Below are 20,893 nucleotides of genomic sequence, written 5' to 3'. Positions count from 1 at the left end.
GGGGACTGCACTTTCACCCTGGTCACAGGCAGCATTGAAGCCAATAGAGCTGGCAGATTCTCATGCTGCAGAGTTGCAACAATGTTGTGTGCAGACAGGGTTTTTGTCAGTTGGATCCAGGAAGAGATTGGGGAAGGTAGTGTACACAGAGCAGGGCTCTGCTGTACTAGGACAGAGAAACCCCAGGCCCCAGGTAGGCCCCACTCCCCACTAGGTTAGTGGGTAAGTTCATAGGGAAGGCCCCTAGGTTAGGGACCCTGCCCTTAGGTGCGTGTGAGGTGCAGCCTTGTCAGTGGCACGGCTGTCAGTGCTGTGAGTGCTGACAAGAAGGCATAGTGTGTGTGCAGCCATTTGCTGCAGGTACCAAGCAGGTTGCAGTGCATTGCTGCAGGTACAGTTAGTGCAGTGGGTTGCTGCAGGTGCTGGGAGTATTAGTTAGCAGTGAGGACCGGGAAGAGCTAGGGGAACGGATTAGGCCAGTAACCCCCTAGGCCCCAGATAGGTCTTCACTCCCCAGCTTGTGGTGCTACAGGGACAGGCCCTAGGTTAGGGACCCTGTCACAGTAGTACTAGTGTTAGATAGGGACATAGCGGACGTTGCGCTCCCCGTGAAGAGACTTGGGCTCAAGTCTGTAGCCCCAGAGAAAGAGACAGAGACTATCTCCAGGGTGGGATCGCCCCTGGCGGGCCCCGTGCGAGGCAACATCGGATCAGACGGGATCACCAAGCGGCAGATCCTTTTCGAAGTTGCTTGCAGGCCCGAGTGCAGGAGCGCTCGGCAGGTATCTTCCTATGTGCACCAACGTATCCTAACATATCACAACTACACATAGTGGCAGCGCTGACCACGAGACAAAGGGGTTGGGCTGTGGACACAGTGTGGGGATACACGGTGACTGTGGAGTTACTCCTTATGGGGAATGTTATAAGTGTAGAGACTGTGTATGCAAAGGACCAGTCAATGACGTCACTGTTAGTCGCGCAGGCTCCTCCACGGAGCGTCGCGTATACAGAGCGTCAGACACGGTACAGAAACACACTGGGTTCTACCGGAGGATCACAGGCTAAGAGAAATATAAAAGAGTGACAGTCCTACGCGTTTCGTAGCTGCAAGGCTACTTCCTCAGGGATAGTCACTCAATGGTTCGCCCGATGTTAAATACCCCACGGTGCTCACGCATTGGCTGGCAGAGGGAATATGAACATCCAGTCAGGTGAGCAACAGGGGCAATCACATCAGGTGAAACATAATCATCAATTACATAACATAATACACAGAAGCAAACTGAACCAAATACAAGAAATTTATACATAAACAATAAAATTTAATAAAACCTAATTCGGAACTAATCAAGATCGTAATACAAATCTGAAACGACAGAAGGATCATAATTAAAAAAGTACGAAACAAACCTTAGTAAAGGGCCCACACATCGATATCCTCATTTAACCCCTTTGGCAACATTGTATCTAATCTATTTATCCAGAAGGATTCTTGGGTAGAGAGAGTTTTAACCCTATCTCCTCCACGTCTGCTACAAGGGATATGCTGAATACCTTTAAAAGTGAGGAAAGAGGGATCTTTATTATGATATTGTAAGAAATGACGAGAAACACTATGCTTATTGAAACCACTTCTGATATTGCGAATATGTTCTTGTACAGTATGCGTACCTTCAATAAGCGTTTAGTTCTACCAACATATTGAAAGCCGCAAGAACATTCGAGGAGATATACTACAGTATATTGGAAGAGGTACATAAAATGAATTCTTCAATAGTGAAGACTTCCTTAGTTGTATTAGAAATAATATGTTTTTTATCAGGATGAAGGAATCTACAAATCGAGCATCTCCCGCAGGTATGGTTACCTACAGGTTTAGAGGTAAGCCACCCTTTATCAACAATTCAATCTAGCTCATGTCCAACATCGCTAGGAGCCAATAGATTTCTCAAGTTTTTAGCTTTCCTGTAAATGTAACGGGTCTCTTGACAAGCTTAGTCCCTAAAATGGGGTCATTACAGACTCCACGTTCCCATTCCACATACATAGAATGTCATCTATATAGCGATGCCATGTTATAATGTTCCCTCTAAAGGGGTTATTACGCCAAATAGACAGATTCTCCCATTCTCCCACGTACAGGTTTGCGAAACTGGGGGCAAAACGTGTCCCCATTGCTGTTCCGCAAACCTGCAGGTAGAAGTCTGAGAGAAACATGAAGTAATTATGCTTCAAGATGAAGTCAATTGACTGGAGGATGAAATCTCTATTAAGAGGATGCAATGAGGAGTCACTTTCAAGAAAGATGTTCACAGCTTCAACTCCTTTTAAGTGTGGAATATGTGTGTATAGGGCCTGTATATCACAGGTCACCCATCTATATGTATCTTTCCATTCAATATCTCAGCACAAATTCAAAACTGCAGTATAATCTTTAAGGTATGACGGCAGTTTGCCAACCATTGATTGAAGAAAAAAAATCGACGTATTGAGACAGATTTGCAGTTTATCACAGTCAATGCTTTGACCCTACTTATTTGATGTACGCAGATTACTTACGTATTAAATTGATCAAACTTATTTTTATGTACTTCACCATGTGCGTTTTTCTTGTGTTTTCTTTTCCATAGTGCAAAGGGTGTGAGCCACTCTATTTGATATGGCTGCAGACGCTTATCTATTCACCTGCAAAGGTTTTATATTTATTATATACTAATTGTTTTCCTATATCGGGCATATGGGTATGCACTCCTGGTTGATTTAAGTCACTATTTGTGTCTTATCACTGTGAAGTTTTATTAGCTGCGTATTTTAAATCACATTTTCTGTTCTCTAGAAGGAAGCCTGGCCTTGTTAGTGCTTGTTGTATCTCTTCTTCGCCATAGTCCCTCTTGCAAAAGCGGGTGGCCATTTTCTGGAGTGCGTCCTCTACATCTGACGGGTTACTGGTCAGCCTCCTTACTGTAGCATTTGTGAAAATTGTAAACCTCTTTTCAGAGGTGTAGGATGATAACTACTGGCTTGTGATAGGGTGTTTTTGTCTGTTGGTTTGATGTGTACCCTAGTACAGTGCTAAAAATTGTATTTGTAAAATCTAGCCAATGACAAAAAAATTGGCAGGGATTGCGAATCCCCTCCGTTCTTCTGTTACAGGAGGGGACCAAGCCTAGGGGACTTATTGACCAGTTCAGATCTGGTAGAGAAGTACACCAATTAACCTACCTTGCTAACCAAGGCACCAGGAGTACACAAGTGCAAAGGATGTGTAAACTGTCAATTCCAATTTTGGGTAAATTCTTTACGCACCCTCACAAGGGTTACAAGATAAATATCCCCAACTTTCTGAACTGTGAGTCGCGCTTTGTGGTGTACATTATCAAATGCCCATGTGGTCTACACTATGTAGGCAAAACATCTAGAATGCTTAAAGAGAGAATAGCGGTCCATAGATCGACCATCCGAAAAGCGCTAGCGGAAACCCCTAGTCAGGATGAACTTAAACATCTCCCAGTGGCCAGACACTTTAAACTCAAGGGGCACGGCCTTGCAACGTTTAGATGCATACCCATTGCCCAAGCCCATGTTCCTCACAGGGGTGGCAACAGACAGAAACTACTTCTGCAACTGGAGGCCAAGATGATATATAAACTGGACACCATCACCCCAAATGGGTCTTAATGAAGACCTTAACCTTGGGTGTTTCCTGTTACTTTATGCTCTTTCTCCATGTGAACTATGTTTTTACATATGATCTATGTCTGTTGGCTGTATATCTCCGCGCCCATCCCTCCCCCCATCCTCCAATCCGATTATGTGCTTTCCCCATGTTTTTTTTACTTTGCACTACCTCACTATGTGGGTGATTTTGTACATGTGATCATCTTTTGGTCCACTGGTTCTTAGTTTCTCAGACACCATGCTCAGGTCATTGTCCTTGTAACTTTATTGTATTGGGACTATAGCGTTCTGGTGCCTACAATCAGTGTACTCACCTGGATTTTCACACATTTGTTTAATTAATTGTTTAATTAAATGATTGATGGGTGTGTCTGGCTCTTGGGTGAGGGTTTATAAGGGTTTCTCTTTCATTTTTCCTTTGCACACCCCATTGAAAAAGATCCCTTGAAGAGGATCGAAACGTTGGAATTTGTGTGAACACTCTGAATACAGTTTATTTGGACTTTACCTGGTGAGTGCTGTCTTTTTTATCACCTTGCTGGTGATTACATACATTATTCATCTTTATGGGCAAAGCACCGCTCTTATACCTACATTCCTAGGAGTGCCAGTGACCACTTTTATTTATATATATATATATATATATATATATATATATATTTTTTTAAACGGCAGCTTGAACTACAGCTTTAAACATAATACTGTACTGTATAGTGTAATACAGTATACTGTAATACATAATATTTACCTTCATTATAAACTTTGCCAACCGGGTGGAGATGAGCCAATGTCAGAGGTGTATTCTGCATACTGCTGCGGCCGAGTTTATTCGAGCATTTGCCCGTTCTCGGCCGCAGCAGTAACCTGGCGCGCGCCGGAGGGTGCCGGGCGCGCGCCGAAGCAGCGGAAGAGCGCCCTCCGATCGGGGCGCTCTCCCTCCCGCTGCCGGGTCCGCCGGGTCCCCCGGAACCCCCTGCCGCCGTCCCCCACATCGCGGGACACCAGGGCTCCCTCGGGGAGCCCTGGACGTGCGTGCAGGGGGCGCAGGCACCCGATGACGCGTGACCGCGCATCGGTGATGCGCGGCACGCTGAGGGAGTGCGGCTAGCACACCGGGGCATCCCCCGGCTTGCGGTGCTAGCCGTGCTCGGATTAAACGTGTCGGTAGTGTACAAGCCGTGGCAGCTGCTGAAGCTGGTAATCATGTTGGTAAGCTTGCTGGTACGTGTAATCTAGTTGTAAATCAGGCTGGAAATCTTTTGGGTAATCTGGCGGGGCCAGGTAGCAAGGATTGCCATTTACCAGGTTTTCACTGACAGTCGGACCATTATTGTAAACCGATGCTGGTGCCGGCGCTGTATCCAGTGCTGGCACATTGCTGGATTGGGAAATACGAATCTTAAATGGATTAAACCCGACCTTTCTCCTTTTGTAGTTGCCATGATCAAACATACTGTAAAAATCTGGGATCACAGACTAATACCCTCTTCTATCTCCGGGAGGAGGGGCAATGCGAAAAAAGCAATCATCGTTAGTTAAGGTTCGCTTTACTGAACACTTCCACCTATGAACGTCAGGTGAAAATTTGAAAAAAATCATAGGTCGAAATGAAATATTCATACATTTCTGATACAGTCACCTTCTTATCTGTTCCACATTAATTGCAGAAAATATTAAAAATGCATAACTACTGTACAGTCAGGTTTTGTATACATGTACAGAGTTGACATGGTGGTCCTCCATTCAGCAATTGTGCAGGGATAACAATGTACTGTAGTGCCAACGAGTATTCTAAAACAAATCTGGGGCAATCACCAACAAGACCCAGGTACATGCTGGGTACATGCTGCAACATTTCAGTGACATTTCTGCAGACCGAGTAATGGCCCATCGGATGTACAGCGGGGGTCCCTGGCAGTCCCATTCAAACTGAATGGGTCTACCAGGGACCCCTGCTGTGTTAATCCGATGGGCCATTAGTCTCTGCAGAAATGTCACTGAAATGTTGCAGCATGTACCCAGCATGTGCCTGGATCTTGTTGGTAATAGCCTCAGATTTTTCAAGGCAAGTTTAGGGCAAGTTTTAGAATACTCGTCGGCGCACCTATAGAAAAAAGCCCACAGCATTGTGTTTTAGAGGTTTTTATTATGAAACGCCTACATTTAGGAAAAGTCTTCAGCGTCTTCAAGGACCAAGGTCGATTCACAATGGACCACTGTGGTAGACTTGGTTTTTATCTGATTTTTAAACACCTGCAAATTGACACAGTAGCACAGTACATACATACAGTAAGGTGCTGTACAATACTACAGTACTATACACATTGCAATTCATTCATTTCTGCCACATGGCGGATACGCGAAGAATTGCACCCAAAGAAATAAGAATTCATGTAATTCAATGAAATCAACACCGGTAAACACAGGTCTGACTGGTGTGATTGGCAGCATTCACGGCAGCATTCATGGAAGAATAACGAGTGAAGTCCTGTAGAATACAGCAGAGTTCACGAAAACGGCTCAGTGAAATGTTAGAATAATGTCCGCTGTATCTGTACCATATAACACTGCATTTATCCTCTCCCCCCTCTAGACAGGTAAATGCCTCCTCAATCAGCTGGTGACCCATGTATAAGTGTCACCAGCTAAACAACCATCAGAAACTTTTTACATGCGTCAGCCGGGCCCACCGAGGAGCCAGGCGGTACCACCATCCCAGCCTTACCGTAGGCTGCTACTGCCCCAGGCATTGATACTTGTAACAGTGCACCTCCTCTGACCTCCAAATGACACCTCCAAGCTTCTACAGGTCCTGATTTCAGCCTCCCTCCAGCTGAGATTGAACCCAGCCTTGAACTCCACCTGTTTGGTGCAACACTGTCAACTGGCCCTGTGAGCCACAACCTTATCCTACTTTTGGCTGTGGTTGAACATGTAATACGAACTTTGTCATATATCTTCTCAGTTGTGGGTGCAATAAATAATATATGGGATTGACCACAAGACCTCTAAAAGTGCGGATACTTTAGCAGATGAGATTAATTGAACACAGGGACACTATGCTACCTGTATACAAATATTTCAGCCTGCCCACTGGAAACTCTCAAGAACTTCAGATGTACCACATTGACCATGTTAAAGCACCATCCAGGGGAGGCGACGAGTTTACTACATCAGCGTGAAGCCTTTTTGGATATTCACTCTTGACACCCTTTTACCTAAGGGTCTCAACACTGAATGGGATCACAAACATTTTTTAAAGGGTCAATAGAGGCATCATATCATTTTGTATCCTCTGGGCGATTATTCCCTGACATTTTATACTGTACAGTAGTACAAACACAGGTTTCCATTGATATTCATATTTATGTTAAGTCCCATTTGTATTGCTTTATATACACGTTTTTATGTTTTTTCATTGGTTCTAATTCTATACATCTACACATATTATTTCATTGTTTTATCCATGTCTAGATATTAGCTTAGATATTATCCATGTTAGTTGAGGAATTTTATTCACTTATGGATCAATGGTCTGGATTCACCAAATTTCGATAACCTAAAAATGTGAGTTTATCTAAAGAAAAGTGAATTATTTTTATGATGCAATACATCAATGTTGTAACGCCAACAATATGGCACCTTATTTTAGGTGTGTTAAAAATATCGAGAGAATCTCGCACGTTTAAGTAAACATTATCGATTTCGAAAAAAAAAAACAGAGAGAATGTCACACGTTTCAGTAAAAAAAGAGTATTAATCAAATTTCTATATTTTTAGAAATGCTATTAACCCTTGTATTAGCTCGACTTTTGTCACCTACTCCAGGCTGGCTCTAAACAGACCTGCGCGCATCTAACAGGCGATCACGCTGTTTTTATTTTATTTTAATGACACACACAGTATTGAAGCAGTGTTCTCTGGAGATGAACCACATTAATTTCAGGTCTGGGGACCCACTGCTTCCCGAGATATAAGCTTGGGGTTGTTTATTTCACAGAGTGTGGTTGCTTATTTCATGGAACTGTGGATCATTATTGTTATCATTGATGTTGTTCCTTGCTAGTGCTTCTCTTGTTGTATTCTATACAGTTATAAACATCAACTCGGCACCAGTATTTGATATACATTCATGATTATACAGCAATTTATTGCTAAATATCTAGAGATTTATATATTTTTTGTGTCTGTCGGGACACATTCGTTATATTGTATAATCAAATATTGTTTCAATTCATTGTCATTTGTTGATGTTTATGAATTTCTCTGGTTGTGTAATGCACCATGAGTCAATTTACAGTAATATATATTTATGTTGATATCCATTCCAAGAGTTACATTTTGTATAGAACTTTCTTTATGTGCAACAATTTCCTTTCTTCTATATAGGATGCTTTTCAACAACTATAGTCATTTTGTTGCTACTCTGGGCCCTACCAATGTTGTAACATATCTCAGTGGCTACTATATTGTTACTATTTCTATTTATTGGCCTTGTTGTTGGCAATAGACTAACCCAAACAAGAAAAGCCATACATGTTTTTTGAATTATGAATAAAACATAAGAAAAAAAAGTGTGTATGTGTAGCGCTATTCTAATATTGAGTGATAAATATAAACACTCAAAAAGTGATATAATAGTGTTTGGGACTGCCAACTACAAAACTAACCACCCAAAGTTAGTGTAAAGCATAAAAACAGAAAAAATAGTGGCGCCCTTGCATAAATAATGGTGATTAACACACAAAGAATGCCATAACATAAATTATACAATATAAATGAATACAACCGTATGGTGGTAGTAAAGGCTGAATATGATTTCCAAAGTCTGCGCCCGCCTCCAGAGAGGGGATATTGGATTCCAACCGTCAATCAGCACATGTGAATAAATAAACACAACAACATAGTGTAATACTGTTAAGGTAATATATCCCTAAAATACAAGGGTTAGGATTGAGAAAAAAACCAGAGTGTTAGAGCAAGTGATTAAAAAGGTGAAATTTAATGCACATGAAAAACAAAAAATTAAAAACATGAACTGCCACAGCTCTTGCTTCAGGCTTCTGTAGAATCCTACTTACAAGAAGCAGGTAGGACAAGCGCATGAAAATATAAACATCCACGAGGAATGACTGCTCTCCGCTTCAGATATCCTGCACGGGTATTCCTCCGTCTCCTACTCAGACCAGCTGGGTGGCTCGGTGGGATCTCCGTCTGCTTGGGAGTCGCTTAATTGCCGTCGGACCTCTCGTGCTCGTGGCCCAGGTGCCTCTGTCCATAGTCTGCTCAGACTTTCTCGCTCGCGCAAGATGCTGCTGCTGGTAAAGGCAGGTTTCGGTGTTGGCGCCTCAGCTCCATGATGCTCGCAAATTGATGGGATGTGCGCTTGAACGCCTAGACGCAGGGTCTGTGACGTCACCCTACACGTTTCGCGGATTGATCCGCTTCCTCAGGGGTATAATAAAGTATGAAAATAGTCCCTCCACTTAGGATTAAATAGTCCCAAAAGTGTCCACCCATATTGGAGAAACATAAATAAAACATAAAACTAATGGAAGTAATGTGGTAAATGGCTAAATTCTTTTCTGTTTTACAATGTTTGTTGTGGGACTACATCTTTAAATAACATAAATTAATTTGTTCACAATAAGTCAAGGAAGCACTGGATGTCACTTTGATTCATATGCACATCAGAAATGATAGACATTCTTGTTGTGTGCTACTGTACAGTATGTTGATAACACATTACTTAAACAAATGAACATAACCTTTATTTTTTCCATTCACCTTCTTTTATATCTAAATATAATTTATTTTAGTATGTGTAAACACTGTTTGTGAGAACGCACAAATTAAAACCAAATCAAGTAAAGAAAATATAATTTCAGAATTAAAGTACAACAGGACAACATGATAATTAAATCTTAGAAATTAAAAATAAAATCATAGTTCAAAATAAATAGTTGTGCCTTTACAATTGCACAGTGTCTACGGATGATCACAATGGCCTCTATTATTTTGCTTTATGACAATCTGATGTGACATTTCTACTTCCACTAGATAAGAGTATCTGAAGATATTTCACTGCCTCTCTTTTTATACCATTTATTTCTGTTTGTTGCTGGTAAGGAAAACTTCTTGCAGTGTTCAATTCATAAAAAATGCCATCTGCTCTGATATTACCTTAACATTTTTCTTCTTTTCTAGACCTGTTCTGATCTTGAATTCCCCCAGTGTGGGTTTATGTATAGTGTGCATTGTTTAGGAGTGTGCTAGCTATTTTGTGCTGTTTATTGCTTTCATTTCATCTCATCCCTCATCCTGCCTGTCTCTGATCATTCTGTTTAACACGAGCTTATGCGAAATTGAGTACGAATTGAAAGCTGATCCAATATTAAGGTTTGTTTGACAAATTCTTGAAATTAAATGGTTCAGAAGATATTTATTTCTACCTGTACACCTACTCATGGCTCTCAAATCCCGGATTTGGCACACAACTGCTTTAAATTACTGCTTTCCTATTGCATACTGTATATAAAACTTTAGACTGTAAGCTTCTTGTGTCAGTGCATTTTAGTGCTGTTATTTTATTGTTATTGATACATTCACACACCATAGTACTGTGCTGAGGAATACATAGGGTAGGGCTGTCAAACTCACGGACCACGGGCCGCATGTAGCCCACAAGGTGTTGCCATGGGGCCCACGCCCGCCTGGCGACGGGGGGAAGAGGTGGGACAGGAGTCCAGTGAGCGCTGTAAGTTGCTAATAGGCTGCCTCCTCCCCTGCTGGTGCATGCATCCTCCACTTCCCCTGCTGGTGCGTGCCATCTCCTCCTCTTACCTTGCTGTCCAAACAGCCTCTTCTTCCCACACTGGTGTGCACCTCCTCCTCTTCACCTGCTGATGTGTGCCACCACCTCCTCCTCTTCCCCATGCTGGTACGCACCACCTCCTCCTCTTCCCCTGCTTATGTTTGCCCCCGCCTCCTCCTCTTCCCCCGCTGGTGCACACTGCCTCCTCCTCTTCCCCTGCTTATGTTTGCCCCTGCCTCCTCCTCTTCCCCCGCTGGTGCACACTGCCTGCTCCTCTTCCCCTGCTGGTACGCACTGCCTCTTCCTCTTCCTCCACTGGTATGCACTGCCACCTCCTCTTCCCCTGCTGGTACGCATCGCCTCCTGTTCCTCCCCCGTTGGTGTGTGCCTCCTCCCCCCCTGCTGGTGCATGCAGTAGGCTGTGTGGCACCGGAGGCTCTCCTAGAATAAGGTGTGGGGCAATTGTGGGGGAGGGGGACAGGTATGGGGCTATTGTGGTGGTGCGGTGGTGCTATTGTGGGAGAAGATGGTATTATGGGACTATTGTGTGTGTTGTGCAGCAAGGGGTTATTGTGTGTGTGTATTGTGGGGCAGGGGGTTATTGTGTGTGTATTGTGGGGCAGGGGGTTATTGTGTGTGTATTGTGAGGTAGAGGGGTATTTTGTGTGTGTATATTGGGGCAGGCGGGGTATTGTGTGTGTATTGTGGGGCAGAGGGGTATTGTGTGTGTGTGTGTGTGTGTGTGTATTATAGGGCAGGGGAGATATTGTGTGTGTGTCTGTGTGTGTATTGTGGGACAGAGGGTATTGTGTGTGTTGTGGGATAGGGGGGTTATTGTGTGTGTGTGTGGTGGGTCAGGAGGGTATTGTGTGTGTGTGTGTGTGTGTGTGTGTGTGTGTGTGTGTGTGTGTGTATATGGTGGGGGAAATAGCGAGAGAGTGGGAGGAGTAGGGAGAAGGGATGGGGGAGTAAGAGAGAAGGAATCGGAGAGGGAGAGAGAAAGGATGTGGAGAGAAGGGATGGAAGAGGGCTTGAGAAGTGAGAGAAGGGATGGAGGGAGAGAGAGAGAAGGAATTGGGGGAGAGAGTGAATGGGGATGGGGGGGGCAGACAGGGAAAATTCTGGTGCGGACCGAGTCTTGCACTCGGATTTAAGAATTGGCCCCCACGCTATTCTGAGTTTGATGGGCCTGACATAGGGTGACCATATGTCCCGGGTTTTGCCGGTACAGTTCCGGATTTGCTCTAAACGTTCCTGTGTCCCAACAATTTGCTCAAAATCGTTCAAATGTCCTTGTTTTAGCTTTTCCCTGGTTGGATTAACATAAAACAATAAAAATAGACACTGCGTGTTTTTATGTGCAATCATATTTTCATTGTAAACATTTGAAATATATTGGAAATATATTGGTAAACTCTAATTTCCAGAAACTATTTGTACTACAGTAATGCAATGTACTGTGAGTGTTGTGCGCGCGAGATTGTGAGATCCCTGTTATCTGAGAGTGGAAGTTGTGTGCAGGATGGTGTTTTGAGAACATGTTGGTCTGAGTAAAGAGTACATCATGAGATAACAGCGAGCATGATACATAACTCTGATATTCACACCATATTAGTGTTGTGTAAAGAATAAAATGCAGAAGATAAGATTAAGGTAAGATTAAATCATTTAGTTAAACTATTTATTAATATAAACCAAGACATCATTTTGCTACACTCAACAGTTTGTGTTATGTTAGGAAACAGAAATAGATCAATAATACATCATAAATGGGGATGCTACAGTATTTGACAAATCCCATTATAATATATATTTTTTAAGTGATGTCATTTGCTTTATTTTTAATGTGTCCAAGTTTCTACTTTTGAAAATCTGGTCACCCCAGAATATAGTATGTTGGGGTCTTTCAATTTAAATTAATAATAAAATTACTATAAGCCGATAATAATACTGTTGTCTTCTAGGTTACAAAAAGTTTGAAACATTCCATGCACAGTACCTTCAGTAGTCTAATTAAAATATAGTTTTTTAAAGCTTAGGGCCTCATGCAGAGAGCATCGTTATTTCAAAACTCGCCATTTTTTGTTCAATTTCCTTCAGAAAACGGCATAAAATGGCGAGTTGCGAAAAACGCGCCATTTTTTTATTTCTATGTTTAAAACTCGCCTCGCGGCTGGCGAGAACCTCCATCGCGCCATTTTTAAAACTCTCCGAATGCAGAGAGGTGCGAACGGCAAGTAGCGGCTGTTCGCGCCAAAAAAAGGCGCGATTCTCGCATTTTTGCCGCGCCACGAAAATATGGCAAGATGGCGCTCGCCGCCTATAGTAAAGGGGAAAAAAAAGGCGCGAATTTGTTTTTACACGTTTCTGAAGCGCGCATCTCGCCAATTTAAACTCGCCACACGCATCCATGTTAAACATAGCAGAATTCGCACTTTTCTGCATATGGAGAATAAAACTCTCCAAAAAAGCTACTTTTTATGAAATTCGCCATTTTTAAAATTCTATGCTCTCTGCATGAGGCCCTTAATGTTTTATTGTTTTTTTTTTTTTTAGTCTTTCAATTTGTCCAAAGCAGGTTTTTCGTTTCACTTGTCTGTCTTAGAATGTTAAAAACTACAGTATGTGCATGTTTTTCTAAGGAAAGAAGCTGTCATTTGATACCTTCAAGTGTCCCTTTGGAGTTAAAGGTCACTTTGTAAAAATTAGACCTTTGTTTCTGCTCTGTGACTTCCAGATCATGTGTATTTAGGTCGCCTGGTGAATCATTTACCTACCCATTCAATTATTACAAATATCAAATATCTTTTTTTTAAAAGACTATGACAAAGTGATATTGCAGTTTAGTCATTTTGCTCAAATTAGAAAAATGACTAACTCATTTTTTCACAAACAAGTTTATTTATTTTTAGATAAATAGAGATATTTATCTTGATCCAGTGACATCAACAGGCAACATGTTTCATTTATACGGAGTCATTAGTTTGAGTTTTTGGCGGAGTTACTATACTTTTATATTGTAGTTGGATGTACATACAGTACAGATGCAGCGGTCGTTATTCGAACACTTCAGGCGTCATGTACATCAGAATCCCGATTTGAAACCGCGGGATGAATTCCAGTCTTACCACACTAAGATGTGAGCGCGGCGAGTGCAGAAAAACTAATTTTAGTGTTCTGGCTTTTAAAAACATGAAATTGACACAGTAGCACTGTACTGTACACATTACAATTCATCCATTTTATTGCAAACGAAGAAACAGAATCCATGAAATTCAAACAAAACATCCACGATAAGCGCGGGTGCCCGGGGCGATTGGCCGCATTCATGCTGCGTGGGGAACAGCAGAGAACTCAAAATCGGCGCTGTGATGTGTTCGAATAACGGCCGCTGCATCAGTATCAAACAGTGCCTGTATTGCACTGCCAGATCTAAATTTAAGTGAATTTGGCAGAGAAAACTGAGACAAATATATAAACATGAATAAAAGTGTTCTTGCATTTCACAAAAATGATAAAAGATGTATTGCTCCATTCAATTGGTTTGATAGAAGTGTAATGACTGGAAAATGCACCTCAACTTAACTCATCTGAACTACTATTCACTAAAATACGTTAAGGTTAATGTGGAGAATTAATGTTACATTATTTCAGTCAGCACTAAACTTGGTGTTACGCCCACCCAGAACTTGTAATAGAGCTTTTACAGTGTCTCAATTTGTGTAACAACACAGTTCGAAACGTTTTACTGTAAAAAGAATACAGTGAGTACCCAGCGTTATTCCCCTCTCCTTTCTCCCTCCAACAAGAAACCTATTTCAAGGACTAGATACTATAAGAGTAATGGCAAGACTTACATAACATCACGTCGTTGTATGAAACCGCAAAAATATCCCTTAATAATGTGACGTTAACCCTATTTTAATGTAGTACAGCTGTTGTTTTTGCATATAATTAGCCTTGTGGATACAGCGTTAACTCAAGGAACATAACATTCATTTCTGTTTTAGGTAACATCATGTTATCATTTAGTCCATGTAATGTACATCATGTATTTAACATAGATTGAACTTGGTGGACATATGTCTTTTTTCAAACTCATCTACTATGTAACTATGTACCTCTGTACATCTTGCTAGGAAACTATATACTGCAAAACTACCTTTCTGTAACAGGGTAACAGGGTAACCTGTAACCTTGCAATTAGAGCTTCTTGTTCTGGAGATGTAGCTAACCAAACTGTCTTCGGTGCCTCTGCCACCAGGCGACCACGGTGGTTGCAGCACCAGAGGATTACAACTGCAGGATGTCCCATTCAGAATCATGGACCCCCACAGCCAAGTGCAGCAGACACTGTCTCCGGCACCGCAGACTATAACTTTTGCAGCCATGCCACCGGAGACTGCAAGTCTACGAGTGGTACGGAATGAGGCAGACACGGCAGTAGCCCGACACGTCCATGATGTGCATAAAGGTGATCCCAAAGTTCTCAAATTTATGGGCATAGACCAACTGAACCAAGGTCCATGAGGAGGTAACTGGGATCTGGAATTGCTTAGGAGGGTGGATCTTCAGTCTAGACACCCTCACACCTAATGGACTGAATGAGGGTTTTGTATATTCCACATTCATCTGACCTATTACTCATGGTTATCATATATACCTACGGGGGAGAGTACATTTGACATATTTAGGTTACTAGATCTGCCTCTGTCAATTAGGGACTATATGGCTATATTTTTCATCTGGCCTATACATAGGGTAGCACATATCTTATAGCCACCTATCCTTCCCTATCTACTGTAGTTCATCCTTGCATTGAGGCACTGCAAGGTTAGTGTGGTATATGATTTACACAATCTATCTGATAAATTATTTAGTGTCATCACAGACACCCCGAGGGGGTGAAGACACTTGATATATTGGCTAGTATATCTGCCATTGCTACCCTAGGGCACTATGTCTACACACGTAATAAGGCTAATGTATACTATAATAATAATAATAGCATGTTGTTGTATAGCGCTGCTAGTTGTACGCAGCGCTTTACAGAGACATTTTTCAGGCTGCCCCGTGGAGCTTACAATCTATTTTTTGGCACCTGAGGCACAGGGAGATAAAGTGACTTACCCAAGGTCACAAGGAGACGACACCATATATTTTCCTAGTACTACTACTCCCCTAATTATATCTTGACTCACATTGAGTTACTGCAAGATCTGTACAACAGAGGTCACACACTAGACAATTAAACGTGCCTCATTTTGTGGGGAAGATACATTATTTACTGTATCACTATACTTAATGTTGATCTTGCTGGCTCAACAACACTGTCAGAAGCATATACTTACCTTCATGGATAAAAAAGTGTTCACCACTCAGTATTGTGTGTTTTGTTATTTACCCCTCTATGATACAAGGATCTCACTGTTCTCTGTATTAGACTACAACTATTATACAGAAGTCACTATAGAAAGTAGTTACACTGTCAATCCTTGCAGTTCTATTCCATTTTGATCTATCATTCTGCATGTTTGTTTATCTTATACCAGGTCCCGGAAGGGGTTAACCTCCGAGGATCATGGAGTTTAGGGTATTTAAGGCACGTCAGATCAGGTACACGCCCCTTACCTGTACTGACACTAGCCTTAAGAAAGCACACGCGAAACGGTCGTCGGCATACATTTTTAATCTATCACTCAGTCTGTAATTAGGGATGCTTAGTACTCTGGTCTCACTAAGGGACAGAGACTAGATATATTTTGACCTTATGAGGACATACTCCGCCTAATGGGTTCGGTATTCTATTTACCAGGGGGATCGAAGGGCAGCAAGAGTGGGCGTTAGCCACCGTAAACACTATACAAACTCTTGCGGGTTCCCGCTTCAGCTGTGTATACCAGAACGATTCACTGGGGCAATCTGTGCAGATACATTGTATCCCAAACAAGTACCATTGAACTTGTAAAAGGTTCCATGAAGTTTACACCCAGGAAGTTCAGGGGGCTGTAATCGTGTGTGACAGTGACCGCATATACCACATAAACGCTCCTACGTTTTTGCTGCAGCCGTATATATCTGAATGGGCAACTGTGACAAGATGTACTGATACATTGTGTCTTGAATACTTACCAAACAGACTGGAAATTGTTCCCTGAAGGTTACAGACTCATGTTCAAATATTGATCTCCCCTATCTGGTTACTTTATAAGGAATACCGTTACTGACTTTAATTTTAAAGTCAGCCCTATACCATAGAATACCCATATATACAGTGGCGGCCGATCTGAGTCTAAGTCGGCTAGATACGCGGTTCTCAGATTATCCCGGTTACGTGCGTTTTTTTGTCTTTTTCGCCCGGAGTGAACTGCGTTATTTTCGCGCTTGTGATATTAGCATTTTATTCTCGCTGTCTGCAATACTGCAATGCCGTGTAGAAACTCTGGGGGGCGTTTACGAGCTGTTGTCTTGGAAGTCTAATACCTTCGCGGTTCAACCTAGGTCAGTACTGTACACAGTCTGTGTGTGCGCGCGCAGTAATTGTAAATTTGCATATTTAAAGTATTCATGCATTTGCAGTGCTGTTCTGCAGTACAGTACAGTATGTCTCATTTGAAAATTGTTGAAACGCATAGGCGTGTACTGTACTGTAACAGTGTCACATTTTGGCATATATAGCGCTCTCCCCTCGCTCAGGATAATTAACTGCACTGCAGGGTATTTCAACTTCTTATCTTCTGTGCAATGCAGTACATCTCTCCCACACCATTCCTTTGAACGTGTGTCTGGTTTCAATCACATTCCTGCTTGACAGCAGGTGATTACTATGCATGCGCCTGTTACTTCGCCCACCACTGCTTGCTTGCTTGAGTGAGTGAACAAAAAAAATGTTAAAAAATTTTTTATTGTAATTTTTTAATTTTTATTTTCTCCACAAGTCTGCAAAAACCATTTTACTGTATTACGATATTCAATCTGTGCTGTAGCTTTTGACTTGTGTGCTTTTTACGTAACATATTTGGGGGTGTATTATTATGATGAACTGTCTTTTGAAATGAAAGTATGTCTTTAGCTTTGAACTTCATGCGGCTGTCTTTAATTTATTGAATCTTGCCATTGTGTTCTTAATCCATCTATAGCCGATCTTCAAAGTCTCACTGCGCCTGCGTGTAATCCTTTTTCAGATGGGAGCTATTTAGCTGCTTAGCTGCTTACTGCACATGAGTCACCCAACCCCCCCCTCTCTACAGAGTCGTTAATTTTTTTAATTTTGCCATTGTGTTCTTAATCCGTCCATAGCCGAGCTTCAAAGTTTCACTGCGCCTGCGTCTGATTCTTTTTCAGATGGGAGCTATTTAGCAGCTTAGCTGCTTACTGCGCATGAGTCACCCAAACCCCCTCTCCACAGAGTCGTTAATTTTCTGAGTCTTGCCATTGTGTTCTTAATCCGTCCATAGCCGAGCTACAGTACAAAGCCTCACTGCGCTTGCGTGTAATTCTCTTTGAGACGGGAGCTTTGAGGCTCTGTTTTCAGCAATGTTTTGGAAAATACCTTCTCGAATTTTATTTGCACAGAACATCACCTTGATATTATAATAATAATAATATCATGTTTTTGTATAGCGCTGTTAGTTACAGCGCACAGTACGTAGCGCTTTCCAGAGAAATTTTGCAGGCACAGGTCCCTGTCCCGTGGAGCTCACAATCTATGGTTTTGTTGCCTGAGGCACAGGGAGATAAAGTGACTTGCTTTTTATGTACTGTATTTGGGGGTTGTATTTGGGGGTTTATTGATCAGATTATTATGATGAACTGCCTTTTGAAATTACTGTACTCTACTCTACAGTATGTAATTTCTTTGAACTGCTGCACAACTAATCCTTCATCCCTCTCAAATGCACACACAAACTCTTTTCGACAGACACCTCCACAGAGTCATTCATTTTCTGAAGTTAGACATTGTGTTTTTAATCCGTCCCTGGTCGAGCGTCAATCACCTCACTGCGCCTGCATGTACTCTAAGCCTCTTTGAGATGGGAGCTAGCTGATTACTGCGCATGACTCACCCAACCCCCCACCCCCATCCCTTTGAGGCTTTGTTTACGGTAACGCTTTGGAACATCCCTTCTCAAATTTGAAATGTAAATCTGATTTGCACAGCATTGTGAAAATTGAGAGTAAAAAAAACAATTAACTGATTCATGTTGTTTTGTCAATCATTCTTATACTGTAGGGGTGGGGGGGCGTGTGGTTGTTGTCAATGATTATGATTATCAGGAATGTGAATAAGTATTTATTTTATTTTTTCATGAACAAAAAAATACAAATATAAAAATAATCATGAATAATACAATATGCAGTCTTTATTAAGTTCTTCTGGCACATTGAAATTGGATAAACATTTAGAAAACATTTGTAAAACATGGAGAAACATGAATTATGCACATGTATAAGAATATTATTTAATAATATATATTCTGTAATGTATATATATATATATTGTATATTTATATATACAGTATACATAGTAATATTATTTTTTCCGTCTTTATCTTGTTCCTCATTTCGTGTACAGTACAGTAGTTCATTGAGAGAGGAGAGGTTTTGTGTACATCAATACTGCTGTTTATATACTGTACATTTTACTGTACAAACAGATTAGACTGGACACAAAACCCCACCTCCCCCCAGGCCACCCTTTTTTACTGAAACGACAAGAAAACAAAAAATTAGTGCAGTTATGTGCGTACTATATTATGGCATTGTGTGATGTGTAGTACTACTGTAAATGGCTGGTGCTGCTTTCTCTGGAAAGAAAAAAAATTGAGCAGTTAGTAGGCAGTTACTGTAGTACTGTCAAACTAGTCTATACTGGAACTACTGTATACTCTGACTACTGTAAAATACTATGTACTGTAACCTGATGGCTGGTGCTGCTCTCTCTGTAAAGAAAAAAACTGTAACTACTGTATACTCTGACTATTGGGAAAGAAATAATCTGTGCCATACTTACCTGTATTATACTGTACTTTCAATACTACAGCACAGTACTACTTTCCGGATGCTTGTCCATTACGTGCGATGACAATGGGCAACACAGTGGCAATATGGTCTATATATTTATTGCAGCGTTCCACAGTGAGTACATAGTTCCAAAAACACATTATGCCTTCAACAACTCGTCCTTTTTGGAGGGTTTCGGCACTTTCCGGATATGGTCCTTCAGCTGATGCCAGACCATTTCGATCGGATTGAACTCTGGCGATCTGTCATTGGAAAAAAGGGACAATTAGTTTAAGAGATACAGTACACAGTAAAAACTGTGGGAAACAAATAAGACACGGTTACCGCACTTACTCCGCTGGCGTCTTCACCCAGTTGATACCGCGCTCAAGGATATGCGCTGTTGACGTGGTGTGCTTCGGATCGTTGTCCTGATAGAAGCGGTGACCATTCGGGATCTCAGGGACAATGTTGTCTTGGAAGAAAGCTTTATTCATGATTCCTATAGCAAGAAAAGAAAAGTGCTCAAAAAACTGCACAATAGTACAGTACAGTGCATAAGGCTACATTATATTTGATATATTTTACCTTCAAAGATGACAATGCATCCTGGTCCACGCCTAGGGATGGCACCCCACACATGCAGCTTCACAGGGTGTTTTGGCCGCGGCTTCAAAGATATGCGGCCTTTTTTGTGGAATGCAAAGCTTGCAAATCTCTCCAGCGACACAGTAGACTCATCAGTGAAGATGTAATCCTGGAAATTTTCCCCACTGTCGATCCATGCCTGGGCCTGGACCACTCTTTTAATTTGTTTGCGACCCGTATCATGTGGTACGGTCTGTAATGACAAGGAATAAATAATTTTAGTGGTACAGTACAGTTTCCTAAACAACACTTTTACCTCCTGTACTGTCCAGTACTAACCTCACACGTCCATATTTCCATCCAATGCTGTGTCTCATCTTCTTTATGCTGGTCTCAGGTACAGTGAGATTGTAATTTTCCTGCAGAGTTTTTTTGACCCTTAATGCACTCTTCTCGTCATTCTCTCACTTATTTTGTCCACCAGAAGAGTTGTCTCCCTACAATGTAAAGAAAATATATTGTTTTGTTAATATGCAGCAATATAAAAATTATATATACTGTTGTACTGTAATATAAATATAAAAAAATATATACTGTTATATAAATATAAAAAATATATATACTGTTGTAATATAAATATAAATATAAAAAATATATACTGTTGTAATATAAATATACAAAATATATATACCGTACTGATATAAATATAAATATACAAAATATATATACTGTACTGATATAAATATAAATATACAAAATATATATACTGTACTGATATAAATATAAATATACAAAATATATATACTG

Source organism: Ascaphus truei, chromosome 2 (genome assembly GCF_040206685.1).
Source record: "Ascaphus truei isolate aAscTru1 chromosome 2, aAscTru1.hap1, whole genome shotgun sequence".
Taxonomy (NCBI): Eukaryota; Metazoa; Chordata; class Amphibia; order Anura; family Ascaphidae; genus Ascaphus; species Ascaphus truei.
Note: the sequence above shows the minus strand (reverse complement) of the source record.